This window comes from Eubalaena glacialis, chromosome 1 (genome assembly GCF_028564815.1).
Source record: "Eubalaena glacialis isolate mEubGla1 chromosome 1, mEubGla1.1.hap2.+ XY, whole genome shotgun sequence".
Classification (NCBI taxonomy): domain Eukaryota; kingdom Metazoa; phylum Chordata; class Mammalia; order Artiodactyla; family Balaenidae; genus Eubalaena; species Eubalaena glacialis.
In genome coordinates this window covers 201,497,718-201,514,911 of record NC_083716.1, presented here as the reverse complement: position 1 = coordinate 201,514,911, position 17,194 = coordinate 201,497,718, and the positions used below count along the sequence as shown (strand labels likewise).

The 17,194-nt window shown below is 39.6% G+C and overlaps 1 protein-coding gene across 4 annotated transcripts in view; it reads left to right on the top strand.

Annotated features, from left to right (window-relative positions):
* Positions 1-17,194, top strand: part of HECW2 (HECT, C2 and WW domain containing E3 ubiquitin protein ligase 2) — a 407,233-nt gene that overhangs the window by 225,349 nt on the left and 164,690 nt on the right. Inside the window, exon 1 of one of the 4 annotated variants that reach the window (XM_061203626.1) lies at positions 5,259-5,370. The exons of the other annotated variants lie outside the window; for them this stretch is intronic. The gene's annotated coding sequence lies outside the window, so the exon portion shown is untranslated. Of the gene's footprint in view, positions 1-5,258; positions 5,371-17,194 lie in introns of those variants that run through there. 4 annotated transcript variants of the gene reach the window in all.

Sequence of the window (17,194 nt, the reverse complement as noted above, 5' to 3'; positions counted from 1 at the left end):
TTTTCTACTAAAACGAATTTACAAAATCAAATATGACATTCACATACACACATACCTTAATATATGGTCTGTTGGATTTTGACACCAGGTCAGTGTCTCTTAAAGTGTGGTTTAAGGACCAACTATATGAGAATTAGCTCGGGTAATTGTTTAAAAATGAAGACTACTAAGACCCATCTTATATCTACTGAATCAGAATTTCTCTGGTTTGCTCTATGAAATTTAGTCTGAATTTTAAACATGAGTCTCACCAGTTGATTCTAATACACAATAGAATTTGAGTTCTACTCTTTCAGGGTGTGGGAATCTGTGTGGTTATTCGATTCTGTATCATACACTATGGTGGTATATTATAAATGCCAATTCTGAAATGTCCACTAATGTGAATATTTTGGAGTCTCTATATATGTGCTTTCAGCAGAGAATCTCCAGGATATTATTGGGTTCATTGCTATGTCAGACATGTACAAAGCCTTATTGGAAAAAGGTATGTTCTCATTTTACAGACAGAAGCAAAGAACACACATACACAAATAAAATAATTGTACATCCTTCTTTATTGTAATGATTTTACAGCCTTCTCATTTTATTTTCAAAGTTTTACATACCTAAAATCTATTCTTAAATTTACCTTGCTTTATATAATATAATTTTATTTGGAATAAAAAGTAGCATAGCTACAGAATCCATTAACCATGTAATTAAACAGTTGTTATGAATTGAATGAGGCATGTGGGATTGTATATAAACCACGTTAATATTTCATTTAAAAACACTTGTCTTTACATTAATCTGGGGTTAATACAAAATTTATTGATAAGGAAAAATATTATATTCTTAGGTGTTAATACCAAATTCGCCCATAAGGAAAAATAATATATCCTTAGATATATTATTCAAGATACCCGTCAGTCAAATAAAGGAGCCTCTGCTATAGCTGGATCTTTAGTTCAGTAGTGGAAATTACTAAAAAAAAAAAAAAAAAACCACATTTATTCTTATTTGTGTATTCCTTTCTGAGTTTTTGACACATTATATCACGTGTGTGTATTTGTCTTTTAGAAATAGAAAAGTGAGGGTCATTTATTCTTGTTTAGGAAAGCAGTAGATCATAATCCTGATATTTTGTCTTGAATGGACAGTGATAAAGGGATTTCCTTATTCACTTAAGGTAAGAAAATCAGTTCTTTGGGGACTTCACTCTCTTCCCAAGCATAATGATAATTTCCCAGGTAAAACTGCAAAACCCTAAGAAAGTAACAGGTCCATACTTGTATTTACTGAACTCAGAGTACCACAAGAATGTTGCTGATGTGAAATTATGCAGGCTGCTGGAAAATTTTCCTCTGGACCTTTCAACCTTGCCATTGTGTGCCCTTGATCAAGTTACTAGACCTCTCCAAACTGTTTCCTCATAATAAGGATAACAAGACCTCTTAGAATTGCTGGGAGAACTCTATCAGTTAATGATTCTGAAATACCGAGCACAGTTCTTGGCATTGGTGAGTGGTAGTAACTGTTGGGGAATTTGTATAGCAGTGGGAAATGTGTGGGTAATCTCTGATGTCATGCAAACTCTAGATTTGAAATTCAGCTGGTTTCCTGCTATGTAATCTTGTGTTAGCAAGTAATTCAATCCATCTATCCCCCATTTTTCTTCATCTGTGAAATGGGGATTGCAGTGACGATTCCGGAAGGTTATTATGAGGATTAAATGAGGGAGTGTGTGCCTGGCACATAGAAGTTTCTTAATAGATAACAGATGATAGCCATTATTATTTTTATTGAATTTGATTGCATACCACTTTCTAAGCTAAATTTAAAACAAACATATTTCATGTACATGTGTCTACTTGAGTTTAGTTTTGAGCGTCCTCCCCTTGATCTTTTAGCAGCTGTCTCATTTTAAAATTTATTTTCCAAAGCTTTCTGATTTATACACAAACCGATGTGTATTTCCACTGGAAGATTTTGGGAATCCGAAAGCAGAGCGATGATGAAATGAGTATTCATCTGGCTGCTTTACGAACACAATTTCAGAAGAAAAAGCAGGCAATACAAATTGCAGCAGTTAGGCAGACCCTTGCTGCAAGACTTCAATAATGCATGTGAGTGATGTCAGACTCACAGGCATGCTAAATGCATAAACACAAAGGAAATTCATAATGGGCTTTTCAGGAAGAGGGTTGTTGCTTCCTGATGTGCTAACCTTGATTCTGCTTCGTGTTTTTGGTGCCAGCATAAAGATAGCTGGAGGAGACACTGTTGGAGTTTTCCATTGTCAGTCTGTATTGTAATCTAAGAATTGTGTTTTGCTCTTCTCTACCTTATTCTTAATAAATATTCTGTGAGCTTTGGGGAATAAGCTGCTTCAGTTAAGTGATGTCTTTAATTTATATGATTAATTCATTCAGCAGCCACAAATCACAGTTCTACCCACAAGCATCCTTGTTGATCAGTAGGTCAGAACGTTGAGAACTGTGATAATCAGTTGGGCTTTCAGAAGGAGAGCTTAAGGAGATGGGGAAAGGGACATTTCCTTTCCCTTATTCTTAAGCTTCCTTTTCTCTCCCTATACACTGATGCTTAAATTTTCTAGTCTCTTCTCCTTCCATGGCCTCATCCTTCCCTCATCCTCTGTGCTCTAGTCACACTGGTCTTCCTTCAGTCTCTGAGAGGGCCATGCTGCTTCCTACTACAGGGCCTCTGCCCAGCTCTTCTATCTGGAAGGAACTCTCTCTCCTCTTCCCTCCTCCCCTCCCCAATTCCTAGTCGTCCACTTAGTCCACACACTGATTCCTTGAGGGAGCATTCTCTTATTCTCTGGCCTGGGTCATGTCCCCAGCTCATCCATTGCCTTACCACCTTCTCTTTTTCCTTTGTAGCATGTATCATAATAGTAACTAAAGAATTCACTTTATATTTGTTATTTAGTGTTTCTCTCTCTAAAATAGAAGCTCTGCAAGGAGGAGGGGCTGTGTTTGTCTTGTTCGCATATGTCTCCCAGTGCCTAGCACCTATATGACAGCATGGTAGGTGAAAATGCTAAGGTGTTATATGGATGCAAAATTGGTATTAATGTGCTTCACCATTTTATTTGTTGCTATGGATTTTTTTTTGTTTTTTTGGTGTTTTCTTCAAGAGTGTGGTTTGGAGGAAGGAATGGCATATGTAAATTTCGAGGCCTGACACTATCATCCTCTGGCTGTACCTTCTCAGTACAGTAGTTTATTGTGAGTGAAGAGGTACTGGCTGAACTGCTTGTGTTTAGGAAACAGCATCCCCATGAAAGGGTACATGTATGTGATGGCCTTAAGGCTAAGCTCTAACGTTCATCTAACCTCCCTTGCTCCACTCTATAAGTTTCTTTCATGATCAACTTGGGAAAATCTATGTTCTATTTTGACAAAGGCTTGTGCTGTGGAGAAGCAGATTTCCTTTACATAGGAAAGTAGCCTGTTTGTCACAAGTGAGTGTCAGTGACACGTGGATGGACCAGAACCTAGAGTTCAGCTAAAGTGGCGTATCTGACAAATGTTACAATATTTGGAAGGCAAGGAAATGTGGCTTGGAGGGCCAGAGTGGTGGGAGCATCAAGTGGGTCCAGGGCCCTGGGCGTTGAGTGGAGGTAAGGGTTAAACACTTTCCTAGACTGGGGTTGAAAACAGAGATGCTGACATTGTTGAGAAGTCTGTTGTTCATAGGCTGTAGCCATCTTTCATGCCAATAATAGGAAATAAATTAATCCTTTCTGGCTTATTTTTTCTAATCTCCTAATGGTGACTGAGGCTGCTGTGGGCCCATTGGCCACCTATTAATTAGTGAGGTCATGACATTTTCACAGTGTTATTTGGGGAAGGCAGTGTATTTTAACACTATGACCTCAGTTTTAGAGCATGGTGGCATTCATTAGAGACTATTTCTAAAGCATTTACTATGTGTTCCTGGTACATAGTAGGCATTCCATACATGCTTGCTATTATTGTTGTTTGCTAGGACATACCTAGAAATCCACAATGATTTGTCCTAAGACGTGGCTGGGTTTGCATGTCCAGAAGAGGCCTGGACAGGGTCGGGGTGGTTCTGGAGTGACAAGTTTGCTGTGTTCACTCAGTCTATTCCAGAATCAGCCCAAAGTTCTTTGGACCTTTGAAGTTTCATGGTAAACTATGTCTGGGTTAAGGGAACAGTGGAGAGGAAATTGCAGCCACCAAATGTACCATGGAGCTTAAATCTAGTCTGCCTCACTTCACAGCAAAAGCACGTGACAACTGAGGACATCTCATCTGGCTTTCCTGGAAGTTTTGCTGGAAAGAGATGGTCTTGTAGCGTTTGATTGTACTCATGCATTCAACCAGCACTTAAAAATTGCAATGATGGCACTGGGTGGGTGAAGAGCTTTACGAGGCCCCTCTCCCCATTGAAGAACAACGCATCTGAACTGGAGATTCTCACACCACAACCGCTTCCTAGAATAAGACAGGAGTACCAGCTAAATCGGCGATTGTGTCTATTTTTGCATTAAAAGTAGGGTCTGAAAATAACTTCTGTACTGATAACCACATTTGGCGATTTTCATGAAAGCTATATGCTATATGAAAAAGTTTTAGTCCTTTTTTACAGTTTGAAACCACAAGTCCACAAACTCTGTTCTGGATTGGCTAGGATACTATTTCAGTAACTTAAATTAAGGCTGTATCTGATTAATGGTAACAGTAAATTAGTGTTTCCCAGATAGTGGCCACTCTGTTGTGAGTAAATCAAACAGAAAAACCCCCTCTCTGTGATAACAGTCAGCTTGTTGACATCAGCCCACTGTGTGTGTGAGAGTGTGTGTGTACACGCATAACTTTTTCTTTGGAATTCTCCCATGGAAAAGCAAAGGAAGGAAGCTGAGGGGAGGATGGGGCGATTGTGCATCCTGTGCTTTACAGGGGCGTGGCCACAACTGCCTCAGCCGCGGGGACACTGATACACGATTTTTTTTTTCACTTCGGATGCCTGAACAGTGATAAGTCTTGATGCAAGGCAGGGGCGGCTCTCAGTGTTGTTTATAGCTGGACAGGAGTCTCCTGGTAGCAGCCTGCCCGAGTCCCACTCAGTATTTCACTGCTAGAACTTCGGGGAAGGGGGAAAGCAGCGGGAGCATCTGAAGTGGACCTGCAGAGTTCCCCCCGGCGCATTAGGATCTCAGACCCTCTTTGACTTCAGTTCGGGCCACTCTTAATGAATGAAATTGCCAAGTGGGTAGGCCAGGTACATGGTTTGAAGGAGAATGAAATGTTTCTTCATGCCGCTTCCTAAATCTGATTTGAAATGATGGATTCTGCCCTGGCAAAGGCAGAGAGGAACTCTTTGGGATTTTATGAGGTAAGGTATTAGAAAGTTCTGTGAAATGAATTCCACTCTCATCTGATTTCTGTGTCCAACTGTTTGGGATTTACAGTTGTCTCTGCCTTTCTTTTTGAAAAATTCTTAATGCTGTCCCCTCCCAGCTTGGTTAGGGACCATTATTAACAGATTCTCTAGTGCATTCATCACATTTAGTCATTTGACATCTCAACATAGGAGATCAGTGCTGGGATTAAAGCTTTTGTAAAACGTTTACAAATAAATATGCAGTCTCCTCACTGAATTCCTAGAGTCCCACTGGTTTTAGATGAATTATTTTACTGTGAAGTTAAGTACAGTTTCTACCTACAAGAATGCTTTTGAAAATGGCATTAGACTGAGTCCAAAGAGATTTCATGACAGGTCATCTGCCTTTGGAAGAATAATGTTTTTGATGGATTTAAAAACTCTTCTCTCAGGGAATGAGATGTTAAAACAGATTTATTTATAATGTAACATTTTTTGTGGACAGTATTCATTCATAGGGATTCACATTCTAGAGACTAATGATTTAACAACAATCTTACAACAAAACTTTAACTCAAGATTAAAACCATGTTTTTAAAAAATATTTTCTTGTGGAAACTGTGGCAAACTGGCCCAGTCTTCTATAGACCTTATAAATCTGCTTCAATTAATTGTTTAAAAACTGGGATGAATGCAGGGCAAAATTTCAGTTCTATTTTAATTTTTTCAAATTAGTGTTTTTGAATGAAAAAAAATTTTTTTTTTTGGGCTCTATTCCAAAAATGGTTCTCAAGGGGGGTGGGGATGTTATTTTTTATTGTCATAAAGCATATAGTTGGCATTTAGTGCCTGGGAGCTGGGGATGCTTAACCATTCCTATAATGTACTGGACAGACTCTTACAAAGAATTATCCGCTAGAATGCCAGGAGCATCCTTATTGAGAAACATTGATACATGCTCAGTTTAATGAAAAGGAAGTTGATGATTTAGTAAAGATTCAGGTGAGCAGTCTAATCTCTGGGAAGGTTATCCATCTTCTGATCAAGACATTTTGGGGAAGGACCCAAGGGAGTAGCCACTCGGCAAAATTATTCTTTAGAATCAGTAGCAATAACTGTTTCAGAAAGATTGCTCCCACATATTTCTAATTAATATTTTCATAACTAGTTTGGATTAGCTCCAACAAGTATCTGGTTCATTTCAATAAGGGCAACCTCCTTCTTTTTTTTTTTTTTTAAACTTTGGGTTTATTTATTTATTTATGGCTGTGTTGGGTCTTCGTTTCTGTGCGAGAGCTTTCTCTAGTTGCGGCGAGCGGGGGCCACTCTTCATCGCGGTGCGCGGGCCTCTCATTATCGCGGCCTCTCTAGTTGCGGAGCACAGGCTCCAGACGCGCAGGCTCAGTAATTGTGGCTCACGGGCCTAGTTGCTTCGCGGCATGTGGGATCTTCCCAGACCAGGGCTCGAACCCGTGTTCCCTGCATTGGCAGGCAGATTCTCAACCACTGCGCCACCAGGGAAGCCCAGCAACCTCCTTCTTTAAATAAAGTTATCTATTACAGTTTCTAGTCCTTATTATATGAGCTCATTAAGATCAAAGGAGTAATTTACCCTGAACCAAAGGATGATTTGGTACTAAACATTATATTTTATAATGGTACATTTCTCAGAATCTTCAGTTATCATGTGCAATGTAAAAGTAACATCCTGGAAGATCTAGAGGTTGCTTTTAAACTTCACTTAGTATTAGAAGGAATTACCTATGAGTGAGAGCTTAGTGTATACATGGTATTTAAAAAAATAGAGGAAAGAAAGGAGGATATATAGTCAAAACTTTATAATTACTGATGACTTTTTATACACAGTGGTGTGACAGAGATTCCCAAGTTGAAACTGTATTCAAAGTCTTGGATTTATCGTGTAGGGAGATGAGGGCACCTCTGCCTGACTCTTTATTAAGCCAGGCTTAAAGCTCATTGACAGAACTTTCAGCTTTGAGTGACCCTCCGTCCAAGAACTGGACAGTATTCAGATACTCTGTGTGGGAGACTGTGCTACACGGCATAGTACATGGCATAATGTACAATTACTGTACATACGGCCTGCACTTTTGCTGCCTGGTCATTTGGCATCCATTGCTTAAGAAAGCAGAGTCTCCAAAAACATAAAAATAACTATGCTTTTAATTTATTTATGAAAAATCAGAATAAGACAATGTCTTTAAAGGAAATAAATTTAAAAAGTTAAAAGGAAAGAAGTTGAGGAATTGTGCTTTTGAGTATTAAAAACATAGCACTCTTTAAAAAGGATGAAATAAACACCTACACATGTATAATAGCTCCTAATATGAACCAGGTTCACATCCTGTACACATGTCCTCCTCACAGCTTTCTGAGCTAGGAGTGCCATTATCATTTTATAGAATAAAGAAATGGAGTCTTTGCAGTTTTAAGACTTGCCCAAGGTCATAAATTCTGTAAATGGGAAAAATGGAATTTAAACTCAGGCCTGCTGTTTCTTGAAGTTCTGGGATCTTAGCATCACACAGCAGCCACAGCCTGGTAACACCATTATCAAGCAGTATACTACTTCCATTGCACCTGTAATAAATGATGTGTACCTAAAAACAAAAGCCATACTACACCATCTACAAGCTGGCCCTGCCTGTCTCTCTGATCTCATCTTCTCCCACTCTTGGCCTCATCCTTCACTCTGCATCACTTTGTTGTTCCCAGGAACACAGTGGGCTTGTCCTGTTTCAGGGTCCTTGCATTTTCGTTTGTTGCCTTTTCACAAATCTCCCAGTGGAAAGCACTCTCACTTCATTCAAGGCCCGGTTCAAATGTTTCCCTCATCAACCTACATAAAATAGTACTCTCCCACCACCCTCTCTCCCCCTCCTGCTCCCTGGCTGTCTTTCTTCAACCCATGTCACCACCACCTGACATTACGTTGTCTCTACTACACTACCTGACATATACATTATTTTGTGTCTGATTATTCATCGCTTTTCCCACTGGACCAAAATCTCCACAAGGAGAGGGACTTTCACTCTCTTATTCCCCCTAGGATCCCTGTCACTTAGAATATGGCCTGGCAGAGAGGGGATGCTCAGTAAATATTTGTTGAATTAATTTTCAATGATTTTCATTTCCATCATCACTTCTGTAATTGTTTCCTTTCTGTTTTTAGGCCTTAAAGTCTTCCTTCTAACTCTTGTTAGCCTGTCATCACCTTGCCCCACATGATGGACCTTTAGAAAAAGATCATTTACCTACTCTTTCTCATGAAATTTCTTTAGCAATATGAAGTCTTGTTCTAATCTGTCAGCTTTGGTACCAGGAAGGGGATTGAGGCATTTTAGTGTCATTGTTATAGAATATTCATAAAGGGCCTAATAGAGAATCATGTGCCAAGGTGTTTACCAAGCTACCATGTGCTGACCATACTTGACCCTTTGAAAGAGCTGAGGCTTACATTTTCATTGTTAAAGTGTAATCGCTGGAGGAAGTATAGCGATGCAAACTGTGATGGGGAAAATTATGTTCTGACAGCAATGTGTACTTCATGAAGACACTGGAAATTTTTAAGCCTCAAATTTTATAAAGATCACCGAATTCCTGCTGATATTTCTAACATGAAGTTAGCTAAAACTATTACCAGTTGCATATTCTGTTTTCACAATGATATTTATTATAAATTTTTAGAGTAGCCAAATTAAATAGATTGTTTGATATAAGTAAACTTTTAATAATTTTTTCATTTGAGGTATTATCAAAGAATTTGAGTTTCCTATGTTCTATAGAGGACAGTATTCAGTTGGGGAAAAAGTAAATGTTAATTTAGAAATGCTCTGAAAGTCTTCATCAGGAAAAAACTTGTTTAAGATGTTTCAAGGGCCTTTACCAGAAACTGGTTATGCGATCTTAAGGAAGCTAGTTCATCTTTTTGTGCATTGGTGTGATGGACTGCAAGCTATAAACAAAGTTGAATGTCAGCTCAGCATAGCAATGTGATTGAATTAATTAGAAATTCTGGTTATAAAGATTGAGAGTTTAAATAAATTGATCTTGTTAAGTTAGTCTAATAAAGCTTAGTGTGGAATTTGCAATATTGTCCTTGTTTTCCTCTATTTTGAACAGGACAGAGATCTCTTTAAAAAGGCTTTATGCATTCCTTGGTGAGAATTTTATTTTCCTCCTTTGTATATTTTAACAATATAATACTGGTATTCAGTTAATGCCATATCATCATAATTAAAAGAAGATACGACAACATCTTTTGTTCAACCAAATATGAGCACCTACTTTGTGCCAGGTATTGTTCTAGTTACTTGAGATACATCAATGAACAGAATAGACAAAAGTCCTTGACCTCTTGGAGTTTACATTCTAGAGAGAAAGACAATATACGAGAAGTATAAGTAGATTATATAGTATGTTAGATGGTGATAGGGTTATAAAAAAGATACTGAGCGGAGTAAGATAGTCCAGGAATGCTGGAGACAGTCAGGGTAGTTTTAAACCGGGCAGTCAGGGTAGATTTCATTGAGACAGTGATATGAAAACAAAAAAGAAAAATAATTTAAGGAGAGGATTGATGCATAAGGATATATTGGGGGAAAGTTTCAGACAGATGGACCCTGAGGCAGAATCCTGACCAGAACTTTGAGGATATTGTAAAGGAGGAAAAAAACTTTATTCTCTTAGGTTTGGCTACTGGCCCTGCAAATCAGACTGACAAAAGACAGATTAACAGGAAAAAGGGGATACAAATTTTAATAGATGTTAAAAATTTTATTTCTACTTGTATGAAGCCTTCTTGTATATAACATGAAGACCCAAAGAAGTGGTTAAACTCAGGGGCTTATATGCTACTTTAACAAAGGACAATAAATTGTGGAGAAGTGACTAGACAAAGGAAGGGTTGGCTTCTGTGGGTGGTAAATTGTGGGAAGGTAAATATATGGGGGAAACTAATGGAAGATAAGGGTTGTTCAGGAAGGTTTGTTACAAAGACTGAAGTTGGTTCCTTCTCCATTGATGAATAGTGATTACGAGTCATCTTACTCTTCCTGGTATGGGAGAGGGAGACACCTTTACAGATGGAAATTTATGGCTTGCTTTTAGACATAAAGGGGGAGAGCAGAGGGCTGATTGCTTTCAGCTCAAAGTGGCATATTTTGGCCTGGCATACTCTTAACTCCCTTCATTGCCAAGGAGTCCAGTGTAGCTGGAGTGGAGCAAGCGGGGAGGGGGAGAGGGTAGGGAAAGATGAGGTCAGAGCTCTTAATTTTTTGGGGGGTGGGGAAGGGGGCTGCCAGATCCTGTAGGGCACTATTAACCTCCAAAAAGACTTTGAATTTTACTCTGAAAGAAACAGGGATCCAATGAACAAGAGGTAAGACATTTTCAATATGTAAACATTACCTATGTTTAAAGTGAATTCTTCTGTAAACCCTCTCTGACTGAAACTCTTGAGAGGTATTTGCTAAAATGAAGCCAGGTGTTTCTCCTCACTGGTCTGTTGGTGGTTCCCCCCTTGTCAAATGAGTGTTTAATTGACTCGTTTAGGATCAGGTATTTTATACAGGAAGTTGCTTAGCAGGGCCTCCTGCCTCTGCCTAGCACATCTGGAGGTCTGCATGTTGAGGAGACCCCTCAGGGGTGTGGTTAGGACTTGGCTATAAGTTATGTCACCCAGCCTGGATCTACTGAAACATATAACATTCTTCAGATTGGGCTGCACCACCCCTGGTGAGGCCTCCCGTAGAGGAGACAACAATAGCACACCTCTCTCATACAGCGGTGTGAGTGACACTGAATCAGTATATGCGCCTCACTCCCCCCAGCCCCCCTCGCCAGCTCCCTTCTTAGCGGGGCACACGCCCTTCAGTGCAAACATCCCCAAGGCCAGACCTTACCGACTTGCCAGAGGGTCTTCTCAGCCTCTGTTGCTTTTTCTGTCCTGTAATGTGCCAGTGTCTTTTTCTCTCATCTTCGGCACATTATAATCAGCAAACCTTTCTGGTATCTATCAATATAAGAAAATATTCAAGTGGCAGTGGGCGCATTCTCATTTGATGGCATGGTGTCATCATTGCAATCCCTAAATATGTCGGATACTCACACTCTTTTTTTTTCCATCCAGGGAGGGTGTCAGTGTACAGAATTGGGCATCTAGGGGCATTGGGTTAAAAACAAATGCCAAGTGTGCCAATTCATGCAGTTTGTGCGTGAATGCTCATAGCACTTAATAAGATTGGTGCTCTGTTTGGTACAATCAGTGGTAAAGGGTCACCCCCTCACCCACCTGCAATGTAGTTCAGATCTCAGCCATTGTCAGAGTTTTGCTCTCCCATAACTTGCCTAGTGGGATTCCCTAACTTGCCTAGCACATGCAGGTAAATTTGCAAAGTTTTAACAGTCAGGCAGCCCCTGTGAAGATGTGTTTTTGCCCAGGTCTAGAATGATCATTTTGATTCAAATTGTAGCTTAGGATTGCTCTAAATCCCAAATCCTAGACAAGGCATCTAATTTCTGAGTGTAGCTGGAAGAAAGCCAGGCCTCTTTATGATCCAACCTCAGGACATAGGTATATTCAATTTTTATCCAAAAAGTAATTTAAAATCAAGTTAGATGTTTATGCCATTTTTCAAGAAAATGTAGGGAGGAATTACTTTAAAGCAAAAGAACATTTGTAAACATCATTTTTCATCTGTCACAGTCTGTCACATGGCATCTTTCTTACAAAATTTCTTATCCTTTTTCAACTCCCCTAGGTTGACTGATAGAATAGTGAGGACTTTGAATACTTTTTTTGTTTCTATTTTATCTCCAGTACTGTGTGGAGGTTTTGGAAATATTAATATAGACATAGAAACATTTCCAAATCCCAATTATTTTGGATATGTTTAATATGTCTGGCCATGTCTCCTATATATGCCTATTCACAGGACATTTCTGCAATCCAAAAATCATGTACAGAAAAAAACATTAATCTTTAAAAGATTATTTTCACACTGATCTCTGTGTGTGAAATATTATGGGGAAGGAAGAGTTTGATGCATAAAAGACTTTATGCTTACGTTATTTTAGGTTTTTGTGGCATTTTAAAAAGAATTCATTTATTTTTTAAAATTACTCTTTACAATCATATTGTAAGTTAATATAATTAATCCTACTTTTCCAAGTAAGAAAATGATAATGTCATGGGACCTAGGGAACAACAGTAACTTTTACCACTGAATTCAGCTCTAAATATGCCACTTGTTTGTTGCTTCTGATGACCATTTATGGAACCAAAAAATGAACCTTGGGAGACAAAACAATATGTCTAGAGAATAGCGAAGCAAAGGAATGGATGGGATACCTTAATGACTGGCTTAACTGTGTAGACCTCTGAAAGGATATCTCCATATGCATCTCCCAAAGACACTTCAAACTTGAGAGATCCAGAGCCATAGTCATTATACACGGTCACAGGGAATGCTAATCATTCCCCTTCGGTTCTCCTTTAACACTTTATAAAGTATGCACACCTCTATCATAGCACTTTTAACATTGCATTGTACCTTATATGCCAGTCTTCTCCTACTGTACTGCCAACTCCTTATGGCAGGAAATGGATGTTCCTGACCTTCATAAGACAGTCAATAAATGCCATTCAAATGAAAGAAGGAAGGGAGGGAAGGAGGGAGGAAGGAAGGAAAGGAACAAGCTACTAAATGAGAGGGACAGTGGTCAATGAGATGTGCATGGTCCACAGCATTGCTATGATTGCTCAGTTTCCCTGGAAATTACCATGGAACAGATTTTTTCCATGTGAGGTGTTTGTAGTACCTGTATCAGAATCACCTGGTTGGGGTGCTTCCTAAAATTCAAATTCCTGCATCCCGACTCAAACCTACTGAATCAAAATCAGCATTTTTGAAGGAGCCCCCAGGATATTCATTGTGAGCAATGGAGTTGGGCAATCATTGCCCCAGAGGATCAGTTAGCTAAAGGGGAAGGTAGCCAATGATGATTTGTGACCTACTGAATGTGCAGGAGATGTTGGTAAATCTGCTTATATAGAGATTTTGTTTAAGACCCCAAGGTAAAATCATGTGGTTCTCATTAAGGGAAGAGGACTATTTCTCACCTAATTAACCAAATTTCTGAGAAAATTCTCTGAGCTACTATACTCTGCAGTTAATAGAAGAGAGCTAGTTCTGTGTGGTGTAATCTTATATCCCTACTCCTTTACTTCTGGGTCCGAACACTTTGTTTCTCCCTTGGAGAAGCAGACTTAACAGAAGTAATTCCAGTATTAAAAAAAACTTAATCGGAATAGCCCTAGAAGAGTACAGTTGATGCTTGAAGAACATGGGTTTGAACTGCTCAGGTCCACTTAATACACAGATTTTTTTCAATAGTAAATACTACAGTACCATGTGATCCATGGTTGGTTGAATCGCAGATGCTAAAACTGCCTGCGGGTAAGGAGGAACCCCATCCGTATGCAGAGGGCTGACTATAAGTTGTATGCCGAGTTTTTACTTCAGAGAGGGGCGGTGTGCCTAACCCCTGCCTTTGTTCAAGGGTCAACTGTAATTTTAAAAAACACTAAATGAAATCATTTTCGGAAAGTATCATGGATTGCTAAAATAAGGCAAGAGTAAAGATTCTCCAAAGTTTTCTTGATCATGTTCCCACAATATTCACAAACAGGAATGAAAATTATATTAGAAGGATTTTAGGGCTTTTTGGGTGTGTGCTTTGCCTTTTTATTTACAGAACATGTACTGCCAACTAGATTTACAAGAGAACAAAGAATATGTAAGAGACATGAGTGGACAAGCTTCATATAAACCCTGCCAAACAAAATTAGATTTAGAAAAGATATTTAGGTACATGAATTAAACATCTTCAGTGTTTCTTTTTGTAATTATATTCCAGCTAGAAAGTTACCTAAGTATCTAGAACATACACTCCTAGAATACAGACTCCATTGTAACTATAACAGATATTTTAATCTTAATAAGAAGGGAAATAAAAATGTGGATGGGAAAGGGGGCAAGGAAGGCAATGGTCAAAGAGCAAAAGCAGACAAATAAGTCTCATGGAAGCTGACATGTTTCTCGGTTGAGAGGAAGAAGCTAAAGGTCAAGGTGAGAGAAGGTGACTGATGGAAGGGTTTGAGTCAAGGGCACCACCATAATGGGGGGTAAAACCCTGGGCAAGAAAGCAAGAAATACATGTGGGTTCAGAAAAGATGGCAGTAGGGAGAGGGAGAAACCAGGGAAATGGGGCTTGACGTCCTCCATGTTCTAGATGCCATAGTGTGTGTGGTACCCTGCTGTAAGTCAGAGGGTGGAAATTAGAGGATGTGAGGACAGTGAGACAGATTTGAATAGCTCTTAAGAGAAATGGGGATGGGAAGTGGCCAAGTGTAAATGGAAAAATTGATAATTGGCTTTAAAGACCAATGACATTTCTTTGATCTATCAGAATCTTTATTCAGTTAAAGGAAGAAATAGATGTATAATTATGTCTATACAATACATGTAGGGAATTTAGAAGCCTTTCTTTGGTGTACTGTTTTTATACTCAGCTATTTTTCTTATTTGGAGTGGGGGCATTTTAAAAAGATTGAGTCACCTAATACAGATGTTAAATGAGGGTGAAGAAAAACAACTTACATAATCTGGGAAAAAATATTCTGTCCTCAAATATCCATAAAAAATAGACCTGAGCAGAGAAATGCTGTCACTGAAAAGATGTTCTTGGGCTAGCCTAGAATGGATTGCAACCTAAATGAAGGTGTTAACCTACTTAAGGAAAAAAGGTTTAGTCTGAAGGACAAGTTAAAATTGGTCTTCTTGAAACAAAGACAAGGGATGAGTCATTCTAGGTATTTTTTAGAATGGTGCCACCGAGGCTGGTCAGAGCTCTGCTGGCTCGCGTCAGTAGGAGCTGGAGCTGTGGGGGAGTCTGTGAGAGCCGTCACAAAATAATTTGAACTCTATGCCACCACACTGGTTTATTTCTAAGGATTTTACATTTTCAGTTAAGAATAGCTGCCATTCAGTAGCAGGAGTGCTAGTATCTGTCAGGGATGATGAATTTTCAGAAACATAATCTCATTGGAGAAAGATTTCCATCTAGAATAACCAGAATATTAACCAACTTGGGTAACTTCTAAATGACAGACACTATGCTTGGTGGGGAATAAGACCTTCCCCATGAAGGTTTACAGATTTGTTTCTTGCTATGGCATTTGGGCTTAAAAAAAAAATCAGAACAGACCCATCAAGCTTCTGCTCTGGGCCTGTTCATCCTGATTCTGACCCATTTCTCATCATATATGGGACATTTGAGTTCCCTATGGGCCTGAATACTCATGGTACATTTTCGACATGTTGCTTCAAGGGGCTAGCCTTTATTTCTTTAAATATCATATATTTAACCAAATGGAGTTGTCCACATAGCCTATGAACCAATGATAGGAGTAAAAGTCAGAGATACATGTTTTATCCCAACCCACACGAGCTGGTGGGTGAACCAAACCTGTAACTCTAGGTCTCTTTCTTGGTGAGGGGTCTGGGGAGGAAGCACCCATAACTCATCCTCCTTTATTTCCAACTTCTGAGACCAAGAATGGATATTTGTGCAGTGCAGTATTTCTACCTCAAAGTGAATATAACTGGCAAAGAAAAAGTTATTAGTGGCCCTTCTTGGAACAGGAGATGCTGGCACTGGTTCTCTGTCAAAATTCTCCTCCAGGGAACATGTAAGGGGTTGTGTCAAGCCTCAGGCATCACTTCTGCGTGGAGCTCAGTCCTCTCACAATATCTCCTCATCCCATTGCCCCCACCCCCTCCTATTTCTGCTCCTTAGTGCCCCATCTTCTCAGGGTCATTATGTCAGAAGTGTGTACTTGGTTTGACTTAACTGATGGCTTGGGGAGAAAAAGTTTAGTAATAGCAGAAGTGCAAACCCTCTTACAGAGAGGTCACACTTTAACAAGTACAAATTTATTAATGTTGCTTGTTATCATTGTGATCCTAATGCGTGCTCCTTAAAATGAGATTTGATGTTGCCTCATCTTTCCTGAGGCCTCAAGAGGAAACTGACACAACAGTATTTTCAGAAAATTTCCCATGTGCATAGCCGTGTTTTTTAAAAAAAGCATTTTGAACAGCTGGACACCTTCTACTCCCTATACCTGTGTTCTGTTCCCTTCAGGGTCCAGCGCCTTGCATGTGACCAACAGCTAATACAGTACATTTGTTTGTGAAAACATGAGAGTCCCTGTCCCTATGCCAGCAGCTCTGCCTAGTATGTTTTAGAAAGGAAGAAACTACCTTTGTTGTCTAACCTGGAGAAGTGATACAATCTCAGCGATTCTGGGTCAAGTCAGGCATGATGCATCTAAATCACTGAGTGATTTTTTTTTTTTTTTTAAAGTCATGTTCCTTGCTTTTTTTTTTTTTTTTTTAATTTTATTTATTTATTTATTTTTATTTATGGCCGCGTTGGGTCTTCGCTTCCGCGCGAGGGCCCTCTCCAGCTGCGGCAAGTGGGGGCCACTCCTCATCACGGTGCGCGGGCCTCTCACTATCGCGGCCTCCCCTGTTGCGGAGCACGGGCTCCAGACGCGCAGGCTCAGTAATTGTGGCTCACGGGCCCAGCCGCTCCGCGGCATATGGGATCCTCCCAGACCAGGGCTCGAACCCATGTCCCCTGCACCGGCAGGCAGACTTCCAACCACTGCGCCACCAGGGAAGTCCCTCACTGAGTGATTTTTAGGATGGTAGTTGTGTCTATTAGGAATTGTGTTCAGCTGCAAGTA